General features: G+C 39.6%; 1 protein-coding gene and 1 pseudogene across 4 annotated transcripts in view; both read right to left on the reverse strand.

Moving 5' to 3' along the window:
* The window catches only part of LOC146395765 (uncharacterized), a 591473-nt gene that overhangs the window by 166566 nt on the left and 397188 nt on the right, over positions 1 to 27719 (reverse strand). The window lies entirely within an intron of this gene.
* LOC100524402 (T-complex protein 1 subunit zeta-like) lies at positions 14302 to 16788 on the reverse strand (annotated as a pseudogene).

The raw sequence follows: 27719 nt of genomic DNA on the forward strand, positions 1-27719 counted from the left end.
CTCATATAAACCTAATTATCTCCCAAAGTCCCCATCTTCAAATACTATCACACTGGATATTAGGTCTTTAACATATGAATTTTGGAGGGACACAGTTCAGTCCATAGCATCCTGTTTAGCTACTTAGCTACTCCATCACCTATGCAACCAATGTCTGTATTAAATTCCCTCTTTGTGTAATACCTAAAGCATTTTTTATTTCCCTAAGCCATGATACATACTGTGTAAATATTGTCATGATACTGAAGTTTTGTGAGACAGGCATGCCAATACACTGGTGGTAGGGGAGTAAGTGGATACAACATTTATGAAAGGCAATTTGGCAAAATATATCAAAGCCTTGTAATTTTCACATAATTTATCCCAGCAATTCCAAATCTAAGGGTAGATTCTAAAGAAACATTTGGATGAAAAGCCCACAGAATTATGTACAAGGATGTTTATCATGCCTTTAATTATAATAATCCAAAATTGGAAGCAATCTAAATATCTAATAATCATGTATGATTAAACAGTGAAGACATATTATTTGATGAATAATGCATACATTAAAAGTGATTATGTTATTATATACTCATTGGCATGGGAAATATTCATAAGATAATGATAAAATTAAAATTCAGAAAAAAGTATATATAATATAGTCAAAAAACTATGTGTACACACAAGACTAGAAAGAAATACACCAAAATATTGACATGGTAATAATTTAATCATCATTTCTTTGTATGGATGGTTAAGTTGCAGGTGGTTTTTAAATTTTTCTAAAGAAAATGCACTGCTTTTGTCATCAGAAAAAGGCAATGCTAAGTACCACATTTGAAAGTAAAGATAATAAGACAATAACTTTTTCATCTGATATTAGCAATTGATGAATAGGCTATGAGTTTTCATAGTTGAATTTCACTTCAAAGCCCATGATTTTTTTTTTTTGACATTCTAAGGAAAGAAGATGGGAATGAGAGTTGAACAAGAAAGAGTGAAAAACAGAGAGAGGTATGATAAGAAGCACTCAGAGCAAAACTAATCCTAAAAGTAATTGGCTCACTCATTCCTCTAGTCTCTAAAACCATCTATCTTTTAATGGGGCCATCATAGGACCACCAAGTGAACTGCATCTTATTGATAATCCCCTTCCCGACACTTACCTTAGATTTTCTTTTACAAATAATGCTTTGGGGGAAGCCACTTGCCTACATTCAAACATAAGAAACAACATTATGAAACTCATAATGAATTTTCTACATGAAAGAGTTTCACCAGGATGTAGTTCATCCCATCCCCTTGTCCTCTCTGAGGATCCACAGGAAAACTCTTCTTTGATATGAGTACTTTAAATAGTTATGTTTCTACTGAACAAATGGTTCATTTTTGTCTTCCAGTCATTGCAAAGTTTCTACTTTATCACAATTCCCTCTTCATGTTGACTGTTTCAAAGTTCAGAGAGTTTTATTTAAGCCCCACATCTAAGTAGTGTACAGGATTAAATGACATCTGTTCTTATAACTTTGTAACAGCCTCCTCATTTTTAACTCATTTGAATATATATTAAAGTGTAGGTTAACATATGCATGTTTGCAGGCCACCATAAATCCTTTTTAAAATAAGAAGACCCTTCTGGTACCTTTGTTACATCTCCCAGGTTCCATCTGGTTTCAGCACTAGATCCACGGACAGCTCCCAGTACCAGTCTTCCACCTCTAGAGGTGTGTACATTCTGCCCCCAGGGTCTTTTCCAAAGTACTGTGCCAAAGAACTGGGAGCTCACAAATGCAGGAGAGGTAATGCCCATAAGGGTAATCATCAGAGAGGGAAAGTAGCTAGTGAATAAAGGTTCCAGTACCTCATATTTCCAATTGATGATTCTAGGAGGGTTTCCAGAGAATCTGGAAGAATCAAGCACCCACTTCTTAGAGCAATGAGCTCAATAATGGACCTTTACATTGACTTTCTTCCTTGCCTAACCAACTGCCTTTGTTTTCTCTCCCCTATTCCTAGGGTCACATAAACCACCAGCACCCATCCTACACTCAAGGCTCTTTTTTCAGGGGAACCCAAATCAAAATGGTGGAATAAAAGGAAAAAATAAGGCAAGGAGAAAATAAATAAATTGCCTGATATTTATTAATTCATTGACTGAAGTTAGTTCACAAGAACAAACTAGGATTTCTTTCTACCCAAATTCCTGACTATGAGTTCCTTGCCTGAGGAAGCAAATGCCCATAAAGTGATCCCCATTCCTACCAAACACATATACCACTCTCCCCTCAGATAATTTCTAGGTCTTTGGGCAAATAGCAGCTAAAATCTGATATTTGACCAAACAGAGTACTGATAGGCCGTGGATATCTCAAATCCATTTTTAATATTTTAGGCATCAGATGAAGGTGAACAATCTGCTAGACATATTGCCTCCTCCAGGTGCTTGTAGCAACCAGAGGAGTGGACATCTGAGGATTAAGATAGCACTGGCAAGTAATCAACTCCACTCAGAAGCTCTCCAATGCATGGCCAGGATGTGCTGCTGCATGGAATAAACAGGAAAGGTCTTAGAAGCCACAGAGAGACATGTGATCACACATTATCTGTCCTATAGAATGACACTGAGGACTTTGGAGAGTTCTGCAGCCTTAGGGTGCAAAACGTCCCACTTTACATGCTTCAGGGAGCTTCATATTGCCTTTTATGGTCCCATGTGCAGTAGGCATCCAATCAAAATTTGATGAACTAATTTAACCAGATGATTATTGCTCTTTCTCTTTACAGCTCAGTCTTGGAGAGAGGAGGTGCTAGTGCTGGTGATGGCTGCCATTTATTAAATACATGCCTCTCAATCCCCTCATTTGACAATTAAGGAAACAAAAACCCAGATAGATTGAGTCCTCCCAAGATAAACAGCTGGCCATTTACAACTTTGGAACTTTGTCTCCCAAGCCAATGTTTGTTCCATTATTCTCTGCTGCTTCTACACTAATATGCAGATGAGAATTTAAACCTATGGATTTCTACAGGTAATCTTAAGTAGGCTTTGTATGGAGAAAAATTATCCCTTATCCTATAAAGGAAGATGAGGAATTCTCCTGGCCACTCTAAGCTTATACTAAGTATAAAACAGAGTGCCCCAATCTATGGAAATAGTCACCAGCCCTTTGGTCAGGGTCTAGGGCAAGGGATTGGGGTTGAAAATACTCAACAAATAGCCTCAAGTAACCTTGAGGCCCAAGTAGGTATGTCTATTTGCCTCAATTTGCTTTACAAAAGAAATTATCATTTTCTATTATCCCAGGCCATGAAAATGGTAAGACTATCTTAACAGGTATAACTAGTTTATTTAGCATTCCGGAAAGCCCCAGTAGAGTCTGAGCATGAAACAGTTTTATCCCCTCTCCCCCAGCCACTGCTTATTTCTGCTCTGCCAAATCACCCCTTGATGCCAGTTCAATTTGAGCAGATCCATTAACTTTCCAGGCACTTTTAGCTACAAAAGAACTGTTCTCATTTTGGAATTGACTTCTGTTTTCTTTTTTAAAAGTAAAGTTCAGCATAAATTATAACTTGAATCTCACATTCAATTTAAAGCTTCCAAACCTGACTTTTGCTCAGTTCAAGCCTTGGGTCAAGATCAGCAGTGGTAAAGAAGGTATGGTCTGTTTCTTCCTCTTCCTTCATCTCTTCTTTCTCCCTTTTCCTACTCTTACTGAGTATGAGGAAAGGGGAGTAGGAGAAAGGCAACAGGTACTCTACTTAACTGCATCCATTGTTAGATTCCCTATGAGCTGACTCTCAATGTCCCCAATGGGCAGAGATATTTCAGAGCTGGCTCGCTCCTGGAATGCAAGAGTCAGTATTTTGGGGGCCTTTTCCTACTTCCCTCACAGGGTGATACACATGCTGCTGACCTCTCTAACACTTCCCTCCACTCCTATCCCAGGTAACACACCTATAGTATTTTATCCTGATCCCACAGACTGGCAGGTAATCATAAGAAGATCTAATCCAGTACTTTTTGCAATAAACTCATCCTTAGAGTCAAACTTGATATGTGGGCTGCCTCATTCCTGCCCTTTTCTTCTTGCCATTAGGGCTGCTCCAGACAACATGTGGACTTCAGGACTCCCCAGGCAGGAGGCAGACATGTTTCTATTTGCACATACCCTCCATCTCCCAGGACACATACTGAAGAAGCTGCAGAGGCTTTTCTCACTGTACCCCACTTTGTTTCAAAGGTGATCCAGAGTAGAACCATGGATTCCCCACGTGCACCCAGCTAGGAGGGGAGGGGAGTGCTAGTCTTCCCTTTTGCAGGTGCCCTCCAATCTCTATACACAGTGCCCTCATTTGACTTGAGAGACATGCTCCTTAAAAGAGGAGAGAGTTAATGCCTCCCCTAAGTCTACAAACACAACTCACATCCTGCCCACTCTCCAGGCTGCTTCACACATAGGTGAAGGAAGAGCTGTGGTTTCTGTCATTTTTCTGCACTGTCCTTTCAGATTCAGGGGACAATGTCCATTGCTCTCTTTGGAATATAGTGTTATTTATTGCCTGTTGTCCTAAATGAAGAATTTTTATATAAAATTCTGACATGCATATAATGTCTCTTAGCAGAAAGTTTATATGTACAACTATATTAAAGGGAACATATCCTTTAAAAAGTTACCATTTTAGTAAAACAAAAATAAATATATAAAAATGAGAAGAATCAGATAAACAGACGATGTTCTCCATTAAATGCATTCTAGGTACTTTAAAGAAACTATCCAGGAAAAGGTTCACCAGGGGTTCATGAACCTGACCAGAAAACAGAACCTGCTTGGTCAGACCTTCACCTTGACAGCTTCCCTTCACCTTTCTTGTTCCAATTTCCAGACACTCGTAGGCACAACCTCAGCTTCCAGTATTTGATTCAAGGGCTGCAGGTTTAACATTCCATTTTGAATACATTTCTGCAGCTCACACTTGCAACTTTCCATAGTTATCTAGCCTTTGCTCCCAGGCACCACCCCCTGCTCCAGCCCCAGACCCGTGGGACTAGCCAGCTAGATGCCCCCTCTCTACCTTCTCACCACAGACCCCTCCTGGATCTCTACAAGAAAATCACTTTTGATCTTCACTATATATCAGCTCCCAAATTAAAGTTTAGGAAAAAGAGAGACAGTCAGACAGATCAGAGTTACTAAAAGCCAGCAAAGCAGCTTTTGCCTGAAATACTTTGGGTCAAAATAGAAGAAAATGATTGACTGAAATGAACCACAAAATTTTAGGTCTCCAAACAGTCACCATATTCACGTGACTATAGAACACAGTTTAGCACTTGCCACTAAGCTTGTGAATCAATTTTAAAAGCTGGTTGTTTGATTGAATTTGACTGGTTACTTTGCTATTATTATCCTCAAAGTGCTCTGGGCTCTAATACATGGGGAAAAAGAGTCAAGTAGCCTATTTTATGATCTTATTTGGTGCCCAAGACTGGAACAGGCACTTTGCATGTCTTCTCAAAAAGACTTCATTTCTTTTTCTGTCCCTTTTCAGCTTAAAGCCTTTTTTTCACCTTGCAAGTATTTTAGGTGTTTCATAAATGCTCAGGCCTCATCACAAACACAGTGCCAACTTTAATTCTGGGGCTGTTGAACCCAGTACCAGGAGCAAGTCAAGAGGGTGTCTTTGAGTCATGTTTTATTTATGCAAAGAAATAAAAATACACTCATGCGAGTGAAGGGTGAGATGCAGTGTGAGGCAGTGCATTTTTACAAGGCAAGTGGAAACCTTGATTTACTCCCCATTCACTAAAACTTTACGGCTTCCTCATCAAATGAGACAGGTTTCTTTCTGTCTCTTAGACGGTAAATATGGTTAATGTGCTGAGCCATGGTGCACCTGCTGTCAGGTTGTTTATTAGGAACAGGAGTTATTTAGTGACTCTCTCTTTGTTGCAGAGATGAGTCCCTGAGAGATCACTGAGGGTCCTGGAAATGATATTCAGCCAGATGTACCAGTGCCTGGGAATCCTACTGGATAATGATGAATATAAGAAAAGGTACAGAAGACATTCTTCATTTCTGGAATCCTCCTCCATTCTGGGAGTAGAATATCCTCAATCTTTTAGTACAAAAAAACTAATTATTTATTTCAGCTTATTAACATCTTCTAAGTCCACAAAGTGGAGCACAAGAGCAGTAGTAAAGAAGAAGGAAGTGGCTTTGGCCATTACCAGCAATGTGGCCTTGGGGAACTGGTTGTATAATCAGAAATGTCCATATCATCTAATATATGGCACAAATGAACCTTTCCACAGAAACGAAACTTATGGACTTGAAGAACAGACTTGTGATTGCCAAAGAGGAGGGGGAGGAAATGGGATGGAATGGAAGTCTGGGGTTAATAAATGTAAACTATTGCATCTGGAGTAGATAAGCAATATGATCCTGCTGTATAGCACAGGGAACTATATCTAGTCACTTGCAATGGAACATGATGGAGAATAATGTGAGAAAAAGAATGCATAGTTATAAGTGACTGGGTCACTGCTGTATAATAGAAAATTGACTGAACACTGTAAAGCAACTATAATGAAAAAAATAAAAATCATGTAAAAAAAAAAAAAAAGAAATGCCAGATCAACTTAAGCTGAGGTTTACAAATAGTAGGCCCAAGGGACACACAAAGCTCTCAGAGTTCAGGGGGTCCCTTGATTTAAACATCACTGTCCAGTAGAAGGTGTGTCACATAGCAATGTAAAATTTCTCTCTTTTTAAAAATTTCTATTAGAGCATAGTTGGTTTACAATGTTGTGCCAATTTCTGCTGTACAGCAAAGTAACACAGTCATACATATATATATGCATTCTCTTTCTATATATCTTCCCTCTTTGCCTATCCTAGGAGATTGGATATAGTTCCCTGTACTGCACAGTAGGACCTCATTGCTTATCCATTCTAAATATAACACTTTGCATCTACTAACCCCAAACTCCCAGTCCATCCCACTCTCTCCCCTCCCCATTGGCAAGCACAAGTCTGTTCTCCATGTCTGTGAGTCTGTTTCTGTTCTGTAGATAGGTTCATTTGTGTCATATCTTATATTCCAGATAGAACTGATATCATATAGTATTTGTCTTTCTCTTTCTGACTTATTTCACTTAGTATGTGAATCTCTGGTTGCATCCATGTTGCTACAAATGGCATTAGTCCATTCTTTTTTATGGCTGAGTATTGTTCATTGTATATATGTGCCACATTTTAATCCATTCATCTGTCAATGGACATCTATGTTGCTTCCTTGTCTCAGCTATGGTGAACAGTGCTGCTGTCAACATGTCAGTGTGCGTATCTTTTTTAATTACAGTTTTGTCCTGATATATGCCATGAGTGGGACTGTTGGAACATATGATAGTGCTATATTTAGTTTTCTGAGGAACCACATACTGTTTTCCATAATGGTTTACCAAAAGTTTAAATATAGAGAGGCTGCATTAAAAAAAAAAGTTTAAAAAATTGAAATTAACTTTAATAATTTTTTTTTTTTGCTTTGTAGGACCATACCTGCAGCATATGGAAGCTCCCAGGCTAGGGGTCAAATTGGAGCTACCGCTGCCAGCCTATGCCACAGCTGCAGCAACGCAGCATCCAAACCACATCTGTGACCTATGCCACAGCTTGCAGCAATGCTGAATCCTTAACCCACTAAGCAAGGCCAGGGACCAAACCTGCATCCTCATGGGTACTAGTCAGTTTTGTTAGTACTACACCATGATAGGAAATCCCAAAATATACTTTCCTTAACCCAATGTATTATTATACTGACACGTAGTCAACGTAAAGTTTATTTATGAAATATTTTGCATCTTTTCCATACTACTACGGAGGGCATGATTGTCTCCTCCCAAATTCATATGTTGAAACTCTAATTCCTGGTGGGATGCCATTAGAAGGTGGAGCTTTTGAGAGGTGAAGAGGCTTAAACTGAGCCCCCATGATGATATTAGTTCCTTAAAAGAAGAGGAAAAGATACCAGAGCTTCCTCTACCAGTCATGTGAGGATATAGCAAGAAGGACAGGAAGCAGGTCTTCACCAAACACCAGATCTGCTGGCACCCTGACCTTGAGCTTCCCAGCCTCCAGAACCATGAGAAATAAGTGCTCGTTGTTGAAGCCACTCAGTCTATGGAAATTTGTTAGAGCAGCCTAAACTGACTAAGACACACATGAAGTGCTCAAAATAGGGTGTGCATTATACACCTCCCAGTCATGTCAATTTGGGATAACCACATTTTAAGTGCTCAATAACTGCATGTGGCTAGTGGCTGCCATATAGGAGATTGTGGCTCTAGAACAATGCTCTTCACACTTTAATGTCTATAGAAAGCACCTGAGGATCTTGTTAAAATATTAGTTTGGATTCTGTAAATCATGGTAATAGAAGCTCTCAAGTGCTGCCAATTCTTATGGCTCATGAAACTACATTTTGGGCAGCAAGGAGCTAGAGTACACTTCAGTAGTTTGTTGGCATTGGCTCATGAGAGACTCATGACTCATCCACTTTCAGTGATGTTACACAGAGAGCTTAAAATCGGCCACAGGGAAGTTTTTACACAGTAGAAATTGGCAAACAAGACAAATCAAAACACTGTGTTTCTTTTTCTGCAGTTGACCATTCAACAATTCCATTTCAACAACTGTTGAACACTTACCAGCGTATCACTGCTTGTAGTGCAGTGAGGAATCCCCCTGTTTCTAGCTCTTTTCTCAGTAATAGCATTATAGGTAATTTTTCTCCTCTTCCTTTTTCTTTTTCTTCTTCCTCTCTTCTTCCTCTTCCTGATTATTATCAAAAAGGATCTTTTATAGTTAGTATTTATGGTTCATGTAATTTTTTTTTTCTTTTTATGGCCACACCTGTGGCATATGGAAGTTCCCAGGCTAGGGGTCCAATCAGAGCTGCAGCTGCCAGCCTAAGCCAGTCATGGCAATGCCATATCCGAGTCGCATCTGCAACCTACACTACAAATCACAGCAATGCCACATCCTTACCCCACTGAGCGAGGCCAGGGAACAAACCCACATCCTCATGCATACTAGTCAGGTTTGTAACCTGCTGAGCCACAAAGGGAACTCCCTGTTTATGTAATTTTTAAAAAAAATACACTTCCCTGTACATGAGAAGTACACAATGTTGAGAGATATGGGGCTTCCTTCTAGCAAATGCTTGCCATGAATTAAGTTTGTGAGCTAAACAAGTCTTTTAACTGTCACTCACTTTCCCCACCTATGAAATGAGCATAAACACTTTTTCTCCACATGCTTAAAGATACATATTTGAGGAGTTCCCGTCGTGGCGCAGTGGTTAACGAATCCGACTAGGAACCATGAGGTTGTGGGTTCGGTCCCTGCCCTTGCTCAGTGGGTTAACGATCCAGCGTTGCCGTGAGCTGTGGTGTAGGTTGCAGACGCGGCTCGGATCCCGAGTTGCTGTGACTCTGGCATAGGCTGGAGGCTACAGCTCCGATTGGACCCCTAGCCTGGGAACCTCCATATGCCACTGGAGCGGCCCAAGAAACAGCAAAAAGACAAAAAAAAAAAAAAAAAAGATACATATTTGAGAAATGAAGTGAGATGATATCTTTGATTTTCACTGTAACTTGACACAAATTCAAGGACAATAATGAAAAAGAATCAGTCACCAAGAGCCCCATTGCTCTGGCATGGTTGGGTTGTTTTCCAGGTCAGAGATGTTGTCAAGGGCAGAGTTTTCAATTCTGAAGGGAACAGCTCTCTTGCCGTCAATTTGCTAAACTCATAGTCTTGTCCAAGACCTAGCTGTCCTGGCTGGTTAAGAAATCCTCATCAGTCAAGGCAATCATGAAAAAAGAGGAAAAAAGTTAGTGCATGCACTCTTCCTAATTTCAAAACTTAGTAAACAAAAGTGTGGTGCTAGCATAAGGATGGACATAGAGAAGAGTGAAATAGTATTAAGAGTCTAGAATTAAACCCATATGTCTATGTCCAAATGATTTTGACATAGAAGCCAACAACATTTAATGGGGAAAGAACAATTTTTCCAAGTGATATAGGGACAATCCAGTAGCCACATTGAAAAGAATCAATTTGTACCCCTACCTTACACTATACACAAAAATTAACTAAAAAAGAATCAATGATCTAAATGTAAGAGCTAAAACTATAAAACTCTTAGAAGAAAACTTCAGTGTAATATTTTTGACCCTAGCTTAGGCAACAGTTTCTTAAATATGACACCAAAAGCACAAGCAAAAAAAGAAAAAGAGATAAATTCAATCTCATCAAAATTTACAACTTTTGTGCGACAAATGGCATTATCAAGAAAGTGAAAAGATAGCCTAAACTATGGGTGAAAATAATCTCAAATTATAAATTTGATAAAGGAATCATATCCATAATACATAAAGTATTCCTAAAATAACAAAAAAAAAGTTAATTAAAAATGGGAAAAGGATTTCAATAGAGATTTTGCCATATATATGCAGATAGCCAACAGGCACATGATAAGCTACTCTACATCACTAATCATGCAGAAAATGCAACTCAAAACCACAGTCAAGTACAGAAATACTAAACCCATTCTAAAAGAAATACTGAAAGGGCTTCTCTAAATTAAAAAGAGAGAGAGAGGAAAAAAGAGAAAAATAAGAATTAGGATGGAGGAAACCACATTTAGAAAGCAATCACATAAGCTGGCATACAGATCTAAACATGAAGATGTTATAAAAAAAAGAAAAGACATCAAATACCTGGGAATACACCTGACCAAGGAGGTAAAGGATTTATATGCTGAGAGCTATAAAACATTAATCAAGGAAATTAAAGAAGACATAAAGAAATGGAAAAATATTCCATGCTCCTGGGTTGGAAAAATTAATATTGTGAAAATGGCCATACTGCCCAAAGCAATCTACAGATTCAATGCAATCCCTATCAAATTACCCAGGACATTTTTCACAGAACTACAACAAACAATCCAAAAATTTATATGGAACCACAAAAGATCCAGAATTGCCAAAGCAATTCTGAGGAACAAAAATCAAGCAGGAGGCATATCTCTCCCTGACTTCAGGCAATATTACAAAGCTACAGTCATCAAGACAGTGTGGTATTGGTACCAAAACAGACATATAGACCAATGGAACAGAATAGAGAACCCAGAAATAAACCCAGACAACTTTGGTCAATTAATCTTTGACAAAGGAGGCAAGAACATAAAATGAAAAAAAGACAGTCTTTTCAGGAAGAATTTCTGGGAAACCTGGACAGCTGCATGCAAATCAATGAAACTAGAACACACCCTCACACCATGCACAAAAATAAACTCAAAATGGCTGAAAGACTTAAACATAAGACAAGACACCATCAAACTCCTGGAAGAGAACATAGGCAAAACCTTCTCTGATATTAACCTTACAAATGTGTTCTCAGGTCAGTCTCCCAAAGCAACAGAAATAAAAGCAAAAATAAACAATGGGACCTAAGCAAACTGACAAGCTTTTGCATAGCAAAGGAAACCAAAAAGAAAACAAAAAGACAACTTAGACAGTGGGAGAAAATAGTTTCAAATGATGCAACTGACAAGGGCTTAAATCTCTAGAATATACAAGCAACTTATACAACTCAACAGTAAAAAAGCCAACCAACCAATGGAAAAATGGGCAAAAGACCTGAATAGACATTTCTCCAAGGAAGATATACAGGTGGCCAACAAGCACATGAAAAAATGCACAACATCCCTGATTATTAGAGAAATGCAAGTCAAAACTACCATGAGATATTACCTCACACCAGTCAGAATGGCCATCATTAGTAAATCCACAAATAACAAGCGCTGGAGGGGTTGTGGAGAAAAGGGAACCCTCATGCACTGTTGGTGGGAATGTAAGCTGGTACAACCACTATGGAGATCAGTGTGGAGATATCTTAGAAATCTATACATAGAACTACCATATGACCCAGAAGTCCCACTCTTGGTCATATATCTGAATAAAACTTTCCTTGAAAAAGACACACCCACCCATATATGTTCATTATAACACTATTCACAATATCCAAGACATGGAAACAACCTAAATGTCCATTGACAGATGACTGGATTAGGAAGAAATATATATATATACAATGGAATACTACTCGGACATAAAAAAGAATGGACTAATGCCATTTGTAGCAACATGGATGGAACTAGAGACTCATACTGAGTGAAGTCAGTCAGAAAGAGAAAGACATACCATATGATATCACTTATATCTGGTTATCTAATATATACCATAAATGAATATTTCTGCAGAAAATAAAATCAAGGACTTGCAGAATAGATTTGTGGTTGCCAAGGGGGAGGGGAAAGAGAAGGGAGTGGGGTGTTTGGGAAGCTTGGGGTTAATAGATACAAACTATTACCTTTGGAATGGATTAGCAATGAGATCCTGCTGTGTAGCACTGGGAATTATGTCTTGTCACTTATGATGGAGCATGATAATGTGTGAAAATAGAATGTGTACATGTATGTGTAACTGGGTCACCATGCTGTACAGTAGAAAAAAAATTGTATTGGGGAAATAACTATTAAAAAATAATAATAAAAAAACCCATAGTCACACCCATTAGAATGGCTAGTATTAAAAACAAAATAAAATAACAAGTGTTAGTAAGAAAATATATGCAGACTATAATCAGTAAATAACTATAATCAGTAAATAATTGTACTGTTCAGAATAGGGAATTTTTTGTTATGTAAATTTTCTCTCAATAAAAAAAGGAAAAGAAAGAAAATGTGATCACAATTATTTTTCTTTTTTTTTTGTTTTCTTTTTACAGCCACACCTGTGACATATGGAAGTTCCCAGGCCAGGGGGTCAAATCAGAGCTGCAGTCCCACACCACAGCCATACCAGAAATGAGATGCATCTTCAGCCTATACCACAACTCACAGCAACACTGGAATTCTAACCCCCTGAGAGACACCAGGGTTTAAACCCGTATCCTCATGGACACTATGTCAAATTCTTAATCCACCGAACCACAATGGGAACTGCACAATTTTTCTGATCACATTTAATCCATTCAACAAATAGCATCAAAACGGGGTGGGGGGCCTGGATTTTTGTGCTGGGTGCTAAGTATAAAGTGCTAGGTACAACTAATACAGCCTTTGCCCTCAGGGATCTTACTATCTTTTCTGTCCGTCCACCTATCTAAGCCCCGCCAGTCTACTATTATGAAGAAATTAACCCCACACTGCCATGCAGATTTATACTGGCTCAAGATAGAGCAGAGATTGTTGAGCCTTAAATATTTCAAGTTATTTTGTGTCTGTCTGTATGTATACATACACATTGTATTAGTTTTCTAGGACTGCCATAGCAAAGTAATACAAACTGAGTGGTAATCAGAAATTTGTCTCACAGTTCTAAAGGCTAGATGTTCAAGGTCAAGGTGTCAGTAGGACCATGCTTCATCTCAAGGTGCTAATAAAGGACCTGTTTCAGGCTTTTCTCCTAGCTTTTGTGGGTTCCTAGGCTATGGCAGCATATATATACTTTACATATATATACTTTTTCCTTCTTTTTCAGGTTAACATTTATTGCACACTCATTGTAGGCAACTGGTAAGTTCTCAAAACACATAGCCTAGCAACACACAGCTTCCCTTGCAAGGGCTTCAGAGATATACCTACTGTATTTTATGGAAACATGTAGGAGAGAACAGTAATTTGGGTGAGAAAAAGAGGACACTGGAAGGCTGGGGATAGGTATTTCAGTGTAAACAAAGGTTCTGAGGTGTGAAAATATGGTCTGCCTGAAAATCTCTTATTTCGCCTAGCCCTTAGTCACACCTTCAGCCATATTTTTACACTTTTCTACTTTGCCTTTTTACGCTTACAGCTCTTTCAACTCCTTTGCCTCTAATTCACCCATCTTTCTACTCACTACAACTTAACACTTCTGGGAAGTATTTTAGAAAATACTTTAAAAGCTTTGAAATGTCAACTGGTCCAATAGTTTTACCCATAGGAATTTATATGAGGGAAGCAGGAATTCTTTCAAAACCTTAAGTTACTTAAGTCTCATTTACATTAGCATAAAAATTTTAAATTAAATGCTTAACGACAGGGAACTACTGGAGATAAATTAAAACACATTAATTAGAAGAAATTATCAAACACTTAAAATTTGTTTTGCAAGGACTATTTAATAATAAGGTAGATAACATATGCTTATATAACATGTATTTTTATATCACTAAAGCAAAATGTCCTATTTATTGAGTAAGTATGGCCTGCTGTATGTGTGTACACTGCAGTGCAATTTAAAAAATACTATAATTATCATTTCAGAACTTCAAAATTTGAATAGGCGCCAATGTTCTCTCCTTTTTATATATGGTAAAAGGAAAGAAAATCCTTTGAAAATCATTTGACGCATGGACAAAAATTCCATAGCTATATTCCTAGGATCACTCTGTACAGTCTTCATGATTCAGATGATACAAAGGGAGCTTCAATTCAGCCTTGCGGAGAAGACGTCCTTGCTCTGATCTCCTCAATCAGGAGAATGCTGGTGGCGATCTCAGTGCAGAAGTGAAGAAGCTGTTTCTTTACACAGCAGTTATCCCAGATGCCTATTTCTGCTGCTACCACTGGCTCATCTCCTGTGTTAAAGTCCATGCCCACTAGTTGACATGATTCTGAATGTTCTCCTTGAACTTTAACTAGTGTTTCCTGAAGATCAACACCAGAGTTCTGGGCAAGAACATTAGGAATAATGAGTAACACATAAGCAAGAACTTGAACTGCAGGTTGGGCCCTGCCCTTTACACTGAGCTTGTATTTAATCAGGGCTCTGGCCATTGCCGCTTCCACTGTACCAGCACGTGGAACTACAGAGCCATCATCAGTGACATTTTTAACAGCCCTCAAGACATATCTTATTGCATCTTTGATTTGTGTGAGGATGTGCTTATTTGGTCCTTTGATCAATAATGTGACAGAGACAGGACTGTTACATTTCTCAGTAAAGGTGAACTTCTCTTTTCCCCATGTTCCAAACATTCAGGCTTTAGGTCATCAAGAGAACTTAGGGCTACCCTACCACAAACAAGAGTCAGCCTTTCCACAGTTCTCCTTTTAGCTCTGCATGGAGCTACTACATCTTCTTTTGTGAGAGCATCTAAGGAAAGGGGGTCAATTCCCTTCTGATTAATAAAAACAAATCCTTTATCTGAATTACCACAGACTTTTGTTTTCAGTTCTAGTATTTTGTGAACTCTATCTTCCATGAATTTTCTTTCTTTAATGTGCATTTCACATTTTTCAAATATTTTTTACCATTTATTTATTGCCTTTGGGGGGGCACACCCATAGCATATGGAAGTTCCCAGGCTAGGGGTCAAATCAGAGCTGCAGCTGCTGGTCTATGCTATAGCCACAGCAATGCAGGATCTGAGTTGCATCTATGACCTACACCACAGCTCACATGCAGGATCCTTGACCCACTGAGCAAGGCCAGGGATCAAACGCACATTCTCATGGATGCTAGTTGGGTTCATTTCCACTGCGCCAAATACAACAGGAACTCCCTATGTATTTATTTTTATTAAAGTGTAGTTGATTTACAGTGGTTTGCTAATTTCTGCTGTACAGCCTAAGGACCCAATTTTCTTTTTTTTTTTTTTTTTTTTTTTTGGTCTTTTTTTTTGCTATTTCGTGGGCCGCTCTCGCGGCATATGGAGGTTCCCAGGCTAGGGGTCAAATCGGAGCTATAGCTGCCAGCCTACGCCAGAGCCACAGCAACGTGGGATCCGAGCCGCGTCTGCGACCTACACCACAGCTCACGGCAACGCTGGATCCTTAACCCACTGAGCAAGGCCAGGGATCGAACCCGCAACCTCATGGTTCCTAGTCGGATTCATTAACCACTGCGCCACGACGGGAACTCCAGGACCCAATTTTCAATGAATTTTCTCTCTGCTTTCCCCAGTTTCTCTCTCTCTTCTGAACTCCTATAAAAAAAAAAAAAAGAGAGAGAGAGAGAGAGAAGCCAGAGTTCACTTTTGCTTTTTCATATGCTAATGACATGTGTATGTGAGGGTGTATGCATCTTCCACTCCCTTTTTCACATCAGGATGCCATGCCCCATGATCCAAAACAAGACCTATGATTAAACATGTATTGGTATCAGATTTATGTTTTATCTCCCTGATCTCAACCATGAAGAGGTCAATACGTTCTTGTTTTTTAATGGCCAAAAAGGTATCTGTTACAGCCTCTAGGACATCAGCAAGTTCATCATGAACTTTACTGTGGAGAGATGTTCCAGCCACATCTGTAAGTGTTTCCCTGTTCACCTCTTTGCTTACTTTGACTTGTTCCAAAAACCGAAGTGTCTTTTCCTTGGCAGTTTCACATCCTTCTGTTATTATTCTTGGATGAAGACCTTCGGAAATTCAGGGATCTGCCTATTTCAGGAGCTCTCCAATGATTAGGACATTAGAAGTAGTACCATCAACAGTTATATCATCCCGAGCTGTTGCTATTTTGGCTATTGAGGAGGCTTGTCGGTGTTGAATTTGCCTTTCAGGAAGCAGCACACTCCCATCTTTAGTAAGCTTGAGGTCTCTTATACGAGAAACAAGCATCTTCATGGTACTCTTAGGCTCCAAGTTGGTCCTTGGCACATCTTGCAACCCCAGGGCCATGCTGATGTTGACTTCCAGCACTGCCTGGACTCTAGCTACCTCAGACTTGGGTCAGGGTCTTCACAGCCACCATGAAGCTGACCCAGCAGAGAAAGGTAGGGGGAACTTGTCATGTGGAAATCCCAGAGCGGATTCAGCTTTTCCTTCTTTACAGGTCCAAGTATCCCTATTTTATAAGGATACCAGTCATAATTAATTAGGGGTCTACTCTACTTTACTATCAGCTTGTCCTAACAGTATCTGCAACAACCTTTTGTGCAAATAAGGTCACATTCTAAGGTACTTGGAATTAGGACTTTACCATGTGAGTTTGCAGGGACACAATTCAACCCATAAGAAACACATACTGTGCATGTGTATGCATGTGTATACACACAGTTGACTTCAATAGCATCTCTAAGGAATGAAAAGGGCAATTTAGTTTGGACCCTATGCTCCAGACAAGCCTACTGAGGCTCAGAGAAGTTAAGGGATTAGAAGAACCTAGGTCTCTAGACTCAGGTGAGCACCTTTCTATTCCTTGGAACAGCATGTCTCTTCTGATGCCACCACTTCTGCTATTGCACCCAGCTAATGGGTTCTGACTTTGGCCAACACAAGTGTCAAGCTGCTGAACAGTCCCTAAAGCATTTCTCAGACTGTGCTGACAGCATCCTGGCAGCAGAGTGGGCACTGGGATAAAAGTCTCTTCCAACACACAGCATTCCTTGTGGGCTGCCTGATGTGCCTGCCTTCTTACACAGCTAAGAGCCATTGGCAACTGTGGGTGCATAAAACCAGGAAGTCAAATACATAGGAACTGCAGGACAACATGTTCTCTGCCAAAGGGGCTAGGTGTCTATCAATCCAAGCCCATTGAAAGCTTACTAGTCATCACATACTACTATGTGTTCAAAGTTATCACCAACCCACTATCTAATTTACTGAGGCAGCATCTATAAATCTGTTAGGAGAACACCACAAAATCTTCCTCTCCTCTATTCCTAAACCCAAATCCTCGTCTTTAAATCAATGCCTGAACAGAAGAACAAGACTACTGTTGTCTTAAAAGACCTGAGGTAGGAGGGTGTTAATTAGCTTGGCAAAATCTCAAATTAACACACTCACATAAATGTCGCCTCTCAGAGATGGATCATAGCCACGTGGACAACCAGACAAATCATCTGAGTAGAAACAGAAAAGGGGGTTTTCTGAGAAAGAGTCCTTAGAGGCTTCAGTAAAGACGCCCTGGAAAGGGAGTCAGGAGGCAGATGCCTGCCGCTACCTCAGCACTAGCTATGGAGCCTCTGCTGAGTGGCTTCCCTTTCCTGAGCCTTGCCTCTCCCAGCTGTAAATGCAAGTGTTACATTGAGAGATCGCCAATGTCCTTCCAATTCTAACATTTTATCTGGGACAAAAACCAGGTAAATAAACTATCCATGTGCTCTTTAAATGAACAACAGATTCCAAAGAGGTGTGTAGCTTTCATGCCGCTAAAAAGCCTGTAAACACCTCTTCCCACAGAGTTCCCCCAGGCATCACGGAGATAGAAAATTCTGAGGCACTAAGCAGCACTGACCCTGCTCCTTCTGAGGACACATAAGTCAGTAGTCCCCAAGCACCCAGGGTGGCTCAAATGGCATTTGGACATGGATTCAATGCAGGTTATAGGAGCACGGGGTCTTCCCAAAGAGGACAGGAAACTAGCATAATGGAGTTCCCATCGCAGCTCAGCAGAAATGAATCTGACTAGGATTCATGAGGATGCAGGTTTGATCCTTGGCCTTGCTCAGTGGGTTAAGGATCCAGCGTTACCATGAGCTGTGGTGTAGGTTGAAGATGCAGCTTGGATCTGGCATTCCTGTGGATGTGGTGTAGGCTGGCAACTACAGCTCTGATTTGACCCCTAGCCTGGGAACATCCATATGCCATGGGTGCAGCCCTAAAAAAAGCAAAAAAAAAAAAAAAAGGAAAAGAAAGAAAAAGAAAGATAAAAGAAAGTGGCATGAAGAGAGTATCAGAGCAGACAAAGTGAGTCAAAGATCAACGCTCACAGCTAAAAAGCCACACCAGATCCTCACCTTCAGTGACTATTCAAAGAACTGAAACCCCAGGAAGACAGAGATCATAATTAATGATAGATATATACCTGGGAAGTTGCAGACTGGCAACCACTGGACCAAATTTGGGTAAGAGACCTGTTCTATTTAGCCTGCACAATGTTTTCCAGAAAACTACTTTCCAACATTTAAAAAAATGGGAGTCTTTTTTAAAGACTTTTAGCTTCTCTTGAAAAAAAAATTAGGATGTTTGGTAACACTGGGCTTTATTTCCATTTGGCTGCAATCTCCTGGGGCTGAAAAATACCTGCCCATGTCAGATGGGGTGTGGCTTCCCAATGTGTCATAGGCCAGTTATCAGCTTTGCTAATTTATGGTAGCTTTCTAGGCTCATCCAGAAATAAAATGAATGAAGCCCAGGACATCCAATGCTGTTTGTCTCTGAAAACTTTTCAGTTTTCTAAATGATTACCAAGGACCAAATGGCAGCATCATCTAAATCATAAATTTGATAGCAAAAAAAAAAAAAAAAAAAAAAAAAAAAAGATACTGGAAATGAATCCAATGACCACCAGGAAAAGAATGATTATCTTGAAAGTGGCACATACTATGAAATATTATGCAGTTCTTGAAAAGAATCAGATAAGTGGCTCTCAACCAGGAACAATTTCTGTCCCCCAGGGGTAAGGGGCAGGTAGGGTTTGGCACTGCTGTTCTCTAGTAGGAGGTATACAGCAATGCTGTTAAACATCCTACAATGCACAGGACAGCCCTTCCACAGCCAAAAAAAACTCTCCAGTTCAACATTTCTGTAGCACTGAGGCTGAGAAACCATGATCTTGATCCACTGTAGTTAAGATGATGCTGAGAAAAGCAGGATGTACAGCTGTGTATACACATCATTTTAACCTAAAGACAGAAAAAAGTTATGCTCATGAATTTAATAAATAGTATTGTGATATGATTGGCATAGAATTCATCTATTTCTGCATCCATATGCATAAAAAGTTTCCCAAAAGATTAGGTCACCAAATGTACACAGGAGCCATCTCAGAGTGTCCACATGTTAGGTGATTTCTACTTTCCTTCTTTCATTTCTCAGCATTGAGAAAATTTTTTAAATGATTCTGTATTATTTATATAATCAGGAAAACACAGTAAAGACGCTCTGCACTGTAAAAAAATCAATAGCTAACTCACACGCATGACCTTCAACCATAGATTTATTGGTCAGCCTACCCAACCTCACGCCTATCCCATTAACAATTGATCAGCATCTCCTGGTCTCCCTTCCCTCGCCTGATTTTGAAAGGGCCCTCCTCACCAAGGGCCAGGAAAAAGCCGTGTGGTTCTCAGCAGGGGAAGCCCAGACAGCTAATCCCTTAGAGCCAGCACCTAACAGGCTGGACTCAGCCATCAGTGACTGACCAGCTTACAGCACCACATCTCCTCTCCCCTCTCCTGGTCATAAGGTTCTCTCCAGCACAGAGAGTCCCCAGAGAGAAAACAGAGCCCTAGGACATGGGCCAGACCCTTAATGGACTTACACACTATTGGGGAAATGTACAAAGCACATGGCAGGACTTGGCGAAAGTGTGGGCACCAGTTACAAATCCCAGAGTTCTCAAAACCCAGCTTTGCCTGGCATCTGCTCCCTAAATATCATGCTAACCACCTTATAGTCTAAAGAGCAGAGATTTTTGCAATGCCAGAGGCTCCAGAGAGCTGGAGCTCAGTCAGATTACCTCTGTGCCTGCTGAAACAGACATCAGAACAGGGCTAAAGACTACTGTTGAGGCTGCTTTCAGCTGCCTTTGCTTGGGTATCATAACATCATCACCAATAGGCTGAGTGTAAAGTGGTATCAGCTTCTTTGTCCTACCTCCCATCCACTTGGGGACCATGTCTTACTAGTGGGTATTGAAAAAAGATTCGGTCTATCCCCAAAAGGAGTGGGTTTATATGTATTTGTATATAATACATATATACATATATTTTTATATGTGAAAATAGATTATTATATATTTTGTATATTATATATCTATTTATAATATATATTTATATATTTTATCTATTATATATAGTTGTATATATGTATATTGTATATGTGTAAATACGTACATTTGTATATGTATGGAGCTGATTTTTGTGAAAGCATGGGTATATGCCCATACTTTCATCAGTAAGTAGTTATGATTATGCCTATCAAGAGGCAAGAGTTTCAGAACATATTAAGACAAATGCTTTGGTATCAGTGTAAGAATTTAGCAATGAATATATTATACATACTATTCAAAAGTTGAATTTCAACATTAGCTAGAGAATTTAGTCAGCATGCCTAATGATGAAAATGAGCTTCTGAAATGTGCTATGTACCATGTATTTTGCTGGGTGCTTTCTTTCTTTCTTTTTTTTTTTTTCTTTCTTTTTGCTATTTCTTTGGGCCACTCCCATGGCATATGGAGGTTCCCAGGCTAGGGGTCGAATTGGAGCTGTAGCCCCTGGCCTACGCCAGAGACACAGGAACGCAGGATCCGAGCCGCGTCTGCAACCTACACCACAACTCACGGCAATGCCGGATCCTTAACCCACTGAGCAAAGGCAGGGACCGAACCCGCAACCTCATGGTTCACTAGTCAGATTCATTTACCACCACGCCACGACGGGAACTCCCTGCTGGGTGCTTTCTAAGCATGTCTTCAAACCTCACAAAGTTCTCCAGAGAGAGTCACATTATCCTTACTTAATAGGTGACGAAACTGAAGCTCAAAAAAAGGTTAGATATACTGCCCAAGTCCACTGTTCACTGTCAGAGCCAGGATTCAAACCTCTATCTGTTTAAATCCAATGTGATTTCCATCATATAATGCTTTCTCCCCATTTATTCCCCGCAATTCAAGAGATCCCATGTAAAGGGGAGTTCACAATGTCAATCAGAAGAGCTACAATGAAAAGCTGGTGTTTTCTGGGGTTTACACTTACACTAAAGACTTGTCTTCCCTTTAATGACTAATAATTAATTACACATCATTGGATAAATAAGATATAACAGCTAAACTGAATGTCCAAAGTATCAATATCTGGAAGTGAATCTAGAGAAACTTTAGTGAAACTATAGATTTTAATGCTTTGAGCACAACTAGTAGTGTTTCATTTCTCCTAAAGGATGATGAACTAGCCAATGACATTGGGATAAATGGAAAAACCCAAAGGAGGTTTTCATCAATTTCAAATCTCCAGTTCACGCAAGGATCATTAATTCCACTTATTGAAGTATGAAGTGGTGCTTGCTATGATTGAGACCACATGTGAATTTTCTGTGATGAGCAGCTTAATATCAAATTAAAATTCCCCAAAGAGATACAATGGGCTTGTCAGTCTCAGCTGGTTTCTCTTAAACCATCTTCTTATTAAACATAGGGTCCTGTGGGAGATTCCAGGTCAGGCTATCTTGCTTGGGTTGTGATGATTGTTTTTTTACTAATTTTATAAAATAAATAGTGTTTCTTAAGAGTTTTTGTAATTTTATGTACTTTTAAAGCATATGCCCCATTTGCATATATTGAGTATAACAATCTCATGCAGTTCTTTCCTCAAAAAAATTATAATAATTAGACACTAAATCCTCCTATTGAAAATTTCTTTCTTTTTTTTTTTTTTTTTTTTGTCTTTTTGTCCTTTCTAGGGCCACATTCATGGCATATGGAGGTTCCCAGGCTGGGGTCTAATCTGCAGCTGGCCTACACCAGAGCCACAGCAACACCAGATCCAAGCCACATCTGCGACCTACACCACAGCTCACGGCAATACTGGATCCTTAACCCACTGAGCGAGGCCGGGGATTGAACCCACAGCTTCATGGTTCCTAGTCGGATTTGTTTCCACTGCACCATGATGGGAACTCCCATCCTATTGATAATTTCTACCACTCCAAAAATAAAGTCTATCTTCAGAGTGCCTATGCAAAGAAAGGCTGGTATGTCTAGCAGTTTTATTTAAGGAAATAAGGGTGTTTTGTTTTGCTTGGCTTTGTCTTAACATTGCATCATAATAGAGAATATACCTCTCAAACTGCATACAACCCATCTGCCCCCTCCTCAAAAAAAAAAAAAAAAATCCTGATTTTTTCCCTCTAGTAGGTTCTGACACTCTGCTTGAGAATCACAGTCCCAAAGTTTCATTAACTCTGAAGAAAGGAAACTATCTAATGTTGTCAGAATGGGTATATTTTCTCTCACAATGATGGAATAAGAATGTGCTTAAGAAGGGAGGACCTGGAGTTCCCATCATGGCTCAGTGATATCAAACCCAACTAGTCTCCATGAGGATGTGGGTTCCATCCCTGGCCTCATTAAACGGGTCAAGTATCTAGCATTGCCTGAAGCTGCGGTGTAAGTCGCAGATGCCACTCAGGTCTGGCATTGCTGTGGCTGTGGTGGAGGCTGGCAGCTACAATTCCAATCTGACTCCTAGCCTGGAAACTTCCATATGCTTCAGGTGTGGCCCTAAAAAGACCAAAAAAAAAAAGAGAGAGAGAGAGAGAGAGAGAGAGAGAGAGAGAGAGAGAGGAGCTACTGTTGGCCAAGGAGAAGAATGTGTACTTTCCCTTCCAAGGGTCAGTGCAGGGATCCTTTGAAGAAGGCAGAAAGGCCAGCAAGAATGACCTCAGAACTTGTCTCTATTTACCAAGGAAACAATCTATGTCCAGCTTGGCACATGTGGGGGCTCCCGAGTGGATGCCACAGACCCCGCTTACCCTCACTCCCTCTACGTGCTGTGAAAGCTGAGCCACTCTTCATTCACAAGAGAGAAAATACTTATAAGAGGGAAAGATGAAAGAGAGTGAAATGGCTACAGGGAGGGAAAAAAAAAAAAACTCAGAGGGATAAGGAAGGCATCAGAGGAAAACAGGAAGAAAAGAAGAGGAGAGCAACCAAGGACGGCATCCAAGAAGTTTAGACCACAGAGAACAGAAGCAATCATCACAGTGATAATTTCACATTGGTAACAATAACCATCATTTATTGGGCTTTTGCTGTGTGAGACAGATGGATGGATGGTAACTAGGTAGACAAATGGACACAATTTAGTTTAACTTCATTTCACTAACATAATCCTAAAAGACACCTATTTCAACCCCTCTTTTCTTCTGAGGAATATGAGACTCTCATAGCTAATGACTTCTCCAAGGTGTAGCAGAACCAGAACTTTACCAAGTTTGTCAGGCTTCAGATCCCATGCTGTTAATTACTAGACCCCTTATTTGTAATAAATGCCAAAAAATATGTACACTTAGTTGCCTATTTCCTTGTTCAAATTAGACATCTTGAGACATGATGCAGTTTCAGTGATGTATCTATTGATGAAAATCGCTTGGGGACCCACTTTTGAATATTCCACTAGAGCCTCAGGTACACTCTTTGGATTATATTTGTTGATGGCATACCCTCATGCTTTGAGAGGAGGGGCTTATTTAGGAGATAGCCAGAAATCTCTCAGAGTGAAACTGGTTAAAAACTGTAGGAGACACTGCAAGCATTTGAGATTTAAGGAAAAAAAGAGTGTGAACACTTTGTGTGTATTATCTACTGTCTCAGAGAAATCCCAAAGGAGAGTTGCTAGCAGATTCTGATCAATGGCCCCACCATGGCAATAAACACAAAGACTTAAGACAGCCCCTTCAAAGCTCATCATTAAACTGGTATATTTGTTAAAACACCATTGCTGTAACAGTGAAATCATACCTTAGTCATTCTTCAGAGAAAAGCAATCTGTTCTCGCTTTAACTACTGGTAAATGAAATGTTTCAATAAAAAAGAACAGATAAGCACTTAATTGTTTTTCATACTGATGCTGTTAAAGCATCCTGCACTATACTTTTTGGAAAACTTTTTTGAAAAGTTCAAAGAGAAATGATAATGCTCTTGGGATATGATTGCCTTTAAACTTGAAACTTCTAATCACAGGAACAAGAGCATGGATGACCAGACATTTGGGATGGGATGGCCTGCCCATCTCTGCCCTGAGACTGACTGATCTTTGAACATCTAACAGGGCTGCCTCTAATACATTTGAAAAATGGCATCACATTTGGGCTGGAGAGCTTTCTCTCCTGTTCATGGTCCATGTAGCAGGTGCTCTCCTCTGAATGGTTACTGTTTTTCTCAAGAGCTGCCAATTTTCATTACAGCGATGGACTGGAGGAGTGTTGAAATGTCACATGAAAAGAAAATTACTGGGCAGCCCCCTTTTTTTTCATTAGGATTTCAGCAAAGCGAGGAAGGCAAGGGCAGACAAGATAATGGAGGGGTTGCTCAGGCATTTATTTCACTTTCATTTTTTCTTTGAGAAAGTGTTAATAAAATTAGCAGTGTTCCAATAACAGCAAGGATTACAAAAGATACATTTATCAACAATGTGCAATTTTCCTACTGGAATGTATAATAAAACTTTTTAAATGCAAATTTCCCATCAATGAATATATAAAGGGGCCAGATAAAGAAGGGAAAAAATGACATTAAGCTAATTCTCAGTCATCTCTGAAAACTAGAAGGATTAAAACTTTTAAAGTTAACTGACAAATCTCTCCAAACTTAATTTTAAACCTTCATTCAATTTTTGCTCTGTCAACGCTTCAGCAAAAGCTCCTTACAAGGAATCATGCTAACTCTTTTGAATTTTAGGGATGAGGTCAAAATCAACAATGCTTTCCCATCACCTATCACACAAAGCTAAAAATCCTCTTACATGTGCCTCTAATTCAAGCCCTATCCAGCAAAGCCCTTTGTAATCCAGCCCACTCTGCCCCCAAATATCCTGTTTGCCCATCACAAATCCCAGGCTGAAAACTGGGCCCTTGAAGTTTACGATGCTCCACTCCTCTTTGTCTTATTTCTGCTCAAATCCTCCCTATCTTCTGAAGCCTTTACAACTCAGATGCTACTTCACACTTCCCTTCCGGGTCTCACCAACCTCTTACCCCTCTCATGTCGTCTGAACCACCAACTCACACCTGATAATAAGCCACTTGAATGGATCACAATTTTTCATCGATACCATCTTCCCAGGGCAACAGTGAGTTCCCATGAAGCAGAGACAATACTGGCCATACACACGTGATAAGCATCTGTTGACTGCATGATAGACTCTGTGACTGCATGACAGACTCTATCTGTGGAGATGTAAAAGGTCAAAAGGCAGAGAAAGACAAGAAAAAAAGGAAAAGGAGAGGCAAGGGACCTCAATACTTCAAAAACCAGACAATCAACTGAACAAAGGTTATTTAGAATAACCCTACCTTTACTGTATGCATGAAGGGAAAATATATAGATGACCAATGCAACTTACATTAAAACTGTTCTGAGAACTATGCTGATTGATTAATGTTGGTTCAGCAAACCTAATGTAAAGGGTATTTCCAAGAAGAGCAGATAAGGAAACATAAAATATGGCCAGAAATCAAGCATTAAAATCATAAATATGCTAAAGAAAAATTTCTCCCCCAAATCGTTCTCAACTCAAAGGGGTAAATTAAATTCATGATTGAGGTATTCAGACATGCTAATGGTCTTAAATGTCCCTGCTGGTAATAAATGAAAACACTGAAGTCTTCCAGGAATATGATGAGTACCATTTTCGTACAACAATTTGAAGCCTCCATCTGTCATTCGAAAGGCTAGAGATGCATTGGCTCCTTTGTGAAAAAACCAAGGAGATGCTGCCCATGGTAAGAACAAGGCTAATGTTTCTAGCAAAGAAAAGCAATAACAATTACTTGAAAATGCCAAGTATCATAATATAATGCAGAACTAATGCTAATCTGGAGATGCCTAGATCCATGGCATTTTATGTGACGAAATGATGCCCATCTCTCTGAAGCAAACCCTGTGGCCTCAGCACAAGTACCATTTCTCACCTAGTTCTTTTTATGGCAGTAAAGTTTCATGGATATAGAGGCTGAAAGTCACCAAGGGTATTTCTAGAGCTGGAATGATGGCAGGACAACAAACTTTATCCTTTATTCAAACTTTGTACTCAATGACATTTCTGAAAGGCCCATGGCTTGGGACAGTTATAAATTATAACATGTTACCAAGATAGGCTTTTAGGAGGTTAAGTACCAAAACAGTATAACATGTGTGACTCTAATCCACTCCCATGCCACAAAAACATCCTTCTCTGTATTTGTTTCAAAAGTATATGGAAATAAAAGAAAGACACAGACTTTGAAAAGTGCTTTTTTAAAAAAAGGCACAGTATGGAAGACAACTACATTTTATATTTACAGCTGAACATAAATGACTACAAAAGGATTGGCACAGGATGACTAACTAAAATCAAACTTACCCACAATGCAGATCTCTCTCTCTAGAGATAGAGAGAGACAAAATTCTTTATTTTACTGTACCTAGGGAACTCTCTTTGGGAGTCAAATTATCAAGTATCAAACCTACCTTCATAAACCCATAGAATGATCTATTTTGACTAGATAATGCCTCTACCTTGCTTGTCGACTTGGGCTTCTTCTACATGAAAAACACTTTTAAGGACTAGGGACCAATCATTTCTATGACCCCTTATGCAATCAAAAGACATTTACTAAGCATCTGATATGTTCTAGGTGCTGTGAATGAGAAAGACTCCACTCCTGCTCTCATACAGCCTACAACCCAATAGGCATACATCAATCAAATATTAGTGAAATTTGTGATACTATAAAGTGCAATACTTTGTAAAGGCTTAAAGGAAGTTTTATAGCAGATAGATAGATAGGTATGAGCAGAGAAAGGAGTGCATGAGGCCAGGTGGCAGGAAACCACCCATCAGGCAAACAGCAGGGTCCACGGATGGACAAAGAAAAGCAGGAATCTCTAGACTGACGGGAAACCATATATTTTGGGATGATAAGTGCCCTGGAGGCAGACAAAGAAAGGTGGAAAAGAGCATAAATCCCCAATGTCTGAAT

Source organism: Sus scrofa, chromosome 15 (assembly GCF_054392235.1).
Source record: "Sus scrofa isolate SSC_HxYL_T2T_F1_AM1 chromosome 15, Sscrofa_HxYL_maternal_Yorkshire_Landrace_v2.0, whole genome shotgun sequence".
NCBI lineage: Eukaryota > Metazoa > Chordata > Mammalia > Artiodactyla > Suidae > Sus > Sus scrofa.